We start from the raw sequence: 5883 nt of genomic DNA on the forward strand, positions 1-5883 counted from the left end.
AACATTTAACTAGCTTCCTAACTATAACCAACCTCTTTGACTCCTTCCAGTCTGGTTTTTGTGCTCACCACAGCACAGAGACCGCCCTCGTAAAAGTGTTCAATGACATCCATATAAATACGGACTGTGGCAGAACCACAGTGCTGGTTCTGTTGGACCTCAGTGCAGCTTTTGACACTGTTGACCACGACATATTACTGAATCGACTGGAGAGTTGGGTCGGACTCTCCAGTCCAGTGCTTAACTGGTTTGAATCCTACATAAAGAACAGGGATTTCTTTGTTTCAATTGAAAACTTTTCATCAAAGAGGTCAAAGGTCACATGTGGGGTACCCCAAGGTTCCATCCTAGGACCCCTTTTATTCAATATTTATATGCTCCCACTAGCTCAGGTTATAACAGGAAATAATATTAGCTACCATAACTATGCAGATGACACACAGCTCTACATTACGATGTCACCAGGTGACTCAGAGCCCATCCAATCACTGAACAGATGCTTAGAACAGATAAATGTGTGGATGTGCCAAAACTTTCTCCAGTTGAACAGAAACAAAACTGAAGTTATTATTTTTGGACCTAAAGAGGAACGATCTAGAGTCAATGCACAGCTTCAGTTATTACAACTAAAAACCAGCGATCAGCCCGAAACCTGGGAGTAGTGATGGACTCTGACCTGAACCTCCAGAGCCACATAAAGACAGTTACAAAGTCGGCCTTCTATCACCTGAAGAACATTTCCAGGATTAAAGGACTAATGTTCCAGCCAGATCTAGAGAAACTCATCCATGCGTTCATCTTCAGTCGTATTGATTATTGCAACAGCGTCTTCACAGGTCTGTCCAACAAATCAATCAAACAGCTGCAGCTGATCCAGAATGCTGCTGTTCGCGTTCTCACTAAAACCAGGAAGATAGAGCACATAACACCAGTTTTAAAGTCCCTCCACTGGCTCCCTGTAGCTCAAAGAATAGACTTTAAAATACTGTTGTTAGTTTATAAATCACTGAACGGCTCAGCACCACAATACATTAAAGATCTGCTGTTGTTGTATCAACCTTCCAGACCTCTCAGGTCTTCCGGTTCTGGTCTGCTCTGCATCCCCAGAACCAGAACCAAACGAGGAGAAGCAGCTTTCAGCATCTATGCACCACAAATTTGGAACAAACTTTCAGAAAACTGTAAAACAGCTGAAACACTGACTTCTTTTAAATCTCAACTAAAAACCCACCTGTTTAGAATTGTATTTGAAATGTAATCAATTACAAATTTATTGATGGAACTTGACTTAATGCTTTGTTTTTGATTCTATGTTGCATTGTGTTTCTGTGTTTGTAATGATGTAAAGCACTTTGAAATGCCTTGCTGCTGAAATGTGCTATACAAATAAAATTTGATTGATTGATTGATTGATGTTTGTGACATTTTTGTGAGCTCCAAATGCTATGAGCTGAATCTTCTTTTAGCAGTTGAGGTTCTGCAGTACCTTCTATTCACAGCCGCTCACCTCCAGCCCAGGTCCCATCAGCAGCTGCTTTAACCCGCCTGGTAGAAACGTTAAGGTGAAGCAGAGAGCGAACAGTGAGCAGGTGGTATCAGGACTTTGAGCTGCGTCGTGGCGACAGTCGCGGTACCGTTTCTTTATATCAGGATATCTGGTTCTGACCCATAGTGGTTGGACCGATTCAGGCTGCTTGTAGCAAACTGGGCATTTAGTCCAGCACTGGGGTAGAATGATGAAATTAGAGCCAGAAGTTTTCTCTTCTGGGCAAAGAGTTTTCCCTCTATTATGAGGACAATTACGAAAAATAAATAGAAACAGTTTTTCTAACTTCAACATCAGAGACCTACGTTTTTATTCACAAGTGTATGTTGGAAAAAAAAATTCTTGTGTCATGGAGCGGTGCGGTGTGAGGTGGTGAGGCAGACGCTTGAGACCCAGGTAGAAATGAAAATGATGATTTTAATGACGGGAACACAGTCCAAACAACGAGCAGCAGGCAGATGGACACGACGACTAGACATTGACAACGACACCCAACGACAAGGACCCGACGAGGAACAAGGAACACAGGTGGAGTTAAATACATGGGCGGGTAATCACAGAAACGAGACACACCTGGGAACAATCAAGGGGAGGACAGGACAACGAAGAGACTCAAGGACACAGAAAACTCTAAATAAACACAGAAAAACACAGATCCTGACAGTACCCCCCCCTCAAGGGCGGCTACCAGACGCCCACAAAAAAAAAAAACACAACAAGGGTGGGCGGAGGGGCGCTGGACGGGGGGCCAGAGTCCAGAAAAACAAAAAACAACCCACCATCGTGGGCGGAAACACAAGAAGGGCCAAGAGTCCATAAACAAACAAAAAACTACCCACAGGGTGGGCGGAGGCAAAGGAGGCGGGAACCACAGAGGTGGTCTGGCGGTCGTCCGCGGGAACCACGGAGGCGGTCCGGCGGCCGTCCGCGGCGCTGGAGGCGGGAACCACGGAGGCGGTCCGGCGGCCGTCTGCGGCGCTGGAGGCGGGAACCACGGAGGCGGTCCGGCGGCCGTCCGCGGCGCTGGAGGCGGGAACCACGGAGGCGGTCCGGCGGCCGTCCGCGGCGCTGGAGGTGGCAATGGGGAGTCCCGGGGGCCGCCCACAGACGGCGATGACGAGCCCCCCGAGGTAGGGTCTCGGTCGGAGCGCTGGAGGTCAGGGTCTCGGTCGGAACGCTGGAGGTCAGGGTCTCGGTCGGAACGCTGGAGGTCAGGGTCTCGGTCGGAACGCTGGAGGTCAGGGTCTCGGGTGGAACGCTGGAGGTCAGGGTCTCGGGTGGAACGCTGGAGGTCAGGGTCTCGGGTGGAACGCTGGGAGTCTCGGTCGGAACGCTGGGAGTCTCGGTCGGAACGCAGGGGGTCTGGGTCTCGGGAGGAACGCAGGGGGTCTGGGTCTCGGGTGCGCCGGCAGGAACGCCGGCTGGAACGGCCTCCGGTGCGCCGGCAGGAACGCCGGCTGGAACGGCCTCCGGTGCGCCGGCAGGAACGCCGGCTGATTCGGCCTCGGGTGCGCCGGCTGGAACGCCGGCTGATTCGGCCTCGGGTGCGCCGGCTGGAACGCCGGCTGATTCGGCCTCGGGTGCGCCGGCTGGAACGCCGGCTGATTCGGCCTCGGGTGCGCCGGCTGGAACGCCGGCTGATTCGGCCTCGGGTGCGCCGGCAGGAACGCCGGCTGGAACGCCGGCTGACTTGGCCGGGGGTGCGCCGACCGGAACGCCGGCTGATTCGGCCTGGAGTGCGCCGGCTGAAACGGCCTCGGGGGCGCCGGCTGGAACGCTGTCTGGAGTTGCTGGTCCCGGAACTGGAGCGGGATCTGGGCTGGCGGAGAAACTGTGCGGCTTGGGAGGCAGAGGTTCGCCAGCCATGACGGCTAGGGCCGCCTTACGCTCCCACTCTGCCTCCCTCTGCAACTCCACCAACCCCGGGTGCGGAAAACGAGGAACCCAGTAGTCCAGCAGCAGTCCCAAGCGGATGGCGAAACCGAGGCGTCGGATGGCAGCGTACGGCTTGGCCATTGCCTCCTCGTACTCCCTGATCGTTTCAGTTAGCTCCTTTAACTCCTCTGGGTCCATGATGAAAAGTAAAAAATAGCGTGCCTCACCGTTCGGTCTGGTCGGGTCCTTCTGTCATGGAGCGGTGCGGTGTGAGGTGGTGAGGCAGACGCTTGAGACCCAGGTAGAAATGAAAATGATGATTTTAATGACGGGAACACAGTCCAAACAACGAGCAGCAGGCAGATGGACACGACGACTAGACATTGACAACGACACCCAACGACAAGGACCCGACGAGGAACAAGGAACACAGGTGGAGTTAAATACATGGGCGGGTAATCACAGAAACGAGACACACCTGGGAACAATCAAGGGGAGGACAGGACAACGAAGAGACTCAAGGACACAGAAAACTCTAAATAAACACAGAAAAACACAGATCCTGACATCTTGCCCATAATCTGATAGTTAGAGGGCGCAGATCCATCCCCTCCTCCTCAGCATGGGCCTGGTGTCTGAAGAGAGAAACATAGAATCCTCATTATTAGACCCTGGGATGCCAGACTCATTAATTTTGTTTACTCATTATATTTAGCTAAATATTATTGTTGAGGGCCACAAGCAGAGCTCCTGACACACAGATAAAAAACACAAAAAGGGCACTAGAGGCATCAAAGACAAAAGGGGTAGGGGCTCAAAGACCCTCTGCCCTGCTCTACCTCTTCACATGCCTGTTGGTCGTATACTTTTTCATTTTTATGCCATATTAGATTAACAAAATTTTCTTGGACTTGCAGTGGATGGCCAGTAGCTGGCAGTGCACTAGTGTCCACTTCAGTTGTTTGTGTCTATTTACAAAATAAAAATCCATATAAACACAAGAAAATGGCTTTTGGATAGATGTCCACTGTCTGCTATACATGAAATGGGTTATATATACAGTACAGACCAAAAGTTTGGACACACCTTCTCATTGACTTCAATGAGAAAGTGTGTCCAAACATTTGGTCTGTACTGTGTATATATATATATATATAATGCATGGTCTGAGATATTAACAGGCCGTTATTTCTATTGCTAGTCTTAAATGTTATGGCTGTCAGCATGCAGCTGTGTGCATGTGAGCAGATAAAACAGAGAAAAGACAGAGTCATTTTGTCCATAAGAGAGTGTTCCTTATGAATTTATTGTAACATTTCTTATCAAATCACAAGATTCATAGTTTCTTTTACGAAGGACATTTTAGTTCCATTAGTCTTTTTGTTTTTCACAATGTAGCATCACGGCCTCTTTTCTATTTTTTGTATTTATGTTTGTCCTTGACTTGATTTTTTGTTAGCACATTTGCTCCACTTTACACCAAACTAACTTTTAGCCACATGAAACAAATGCTTTTTTTCAGTTAGCAGATGAATATGTATTCACGCCTCTAGTCAAATCACAGACTGTTACTCTTCAGAATCAAACAAGTTTGTAATTCCCTTTGTTAGCCTCTATCTAAGCTACGCCCTAAACAGAGCGTTGCTTTACATCCTTTAGGATTAGCTTTCAGGATGTTTCCTAACATGTAATTTCCTTTAGCTTTTGTGAGGATGTGACCTATGTGAATGCATGTATGTGTAATCAGGCATGTAAATAGCTAAAAGAGAAAGAGGAAAACAGAATTATTTATTCTCAACAAGGGTCATTTTCACACCTCATCAATAACAAAATGATTCTACTTTCAGGAGCAAAGGCAGATGTGAATTTTTGTAGATTGGAAACCAAAACGTTTTTCTCAAAAAACATCAACCTGAAAACAAGAAAGAGTTGCTCTTTCTCCAGAAAATCAGTTTTATTTCATCAAGTTTACAATCAAGTTTTCACTTGAGCAAAACTCACTGCAAACTTGTGCACTGCAAAAGCAGAAAACTTACTGATTATTTTGTCTAGTTTCTAATGTAAATCTATCAGTTCACTCTAGATAAGGCAAAACTAACTTATAAGTAACGTTGCAGCCAAATAAAAGATCTGCTTATTTTAAGTCAATTCCTTAAAATTCATGAAAAGTTATTGTTTCATTGGCTGATTATTTAAGTTATAAGAGGGGAAATGTTTGGATATTAGTGAAATAATCTGTCAATGGAGCAAGAACTATTTTCAAGTTTCTTTTGCTAAAGTTAATCTGTATGCAGATGGCAGCGCAGATCAGTGTCTGCCCTGTGATTGGACAGATCAGTGTCTGCCCTGTGATTGGACAGATCAGTGTCTGCCCTGTGATTGGACAGATCAGTGTCTGTCCTGTGATTGGACAGATCAGTGTCTGTCCTGTGATTGGTGGTTTTCTTTCCAGCAGGAAGTTG

The sequence above is a fragment of the Xiphophorus couchianus genome, chromosome 3, assembly GCF_001444195.1.
Source record: "Xiphophorus couchianus chromosome 3, X_couchianus-1.0, whole genome shotgun sequence".
NCBI classification, from domain to species: domain Eukaryota; kingdom Metazoa; phylum Chordata; class Actinopteri; order Cyprinodontiformes; family Poeciliidae; genus Xiphophorus; species Xiphophorus couchianus.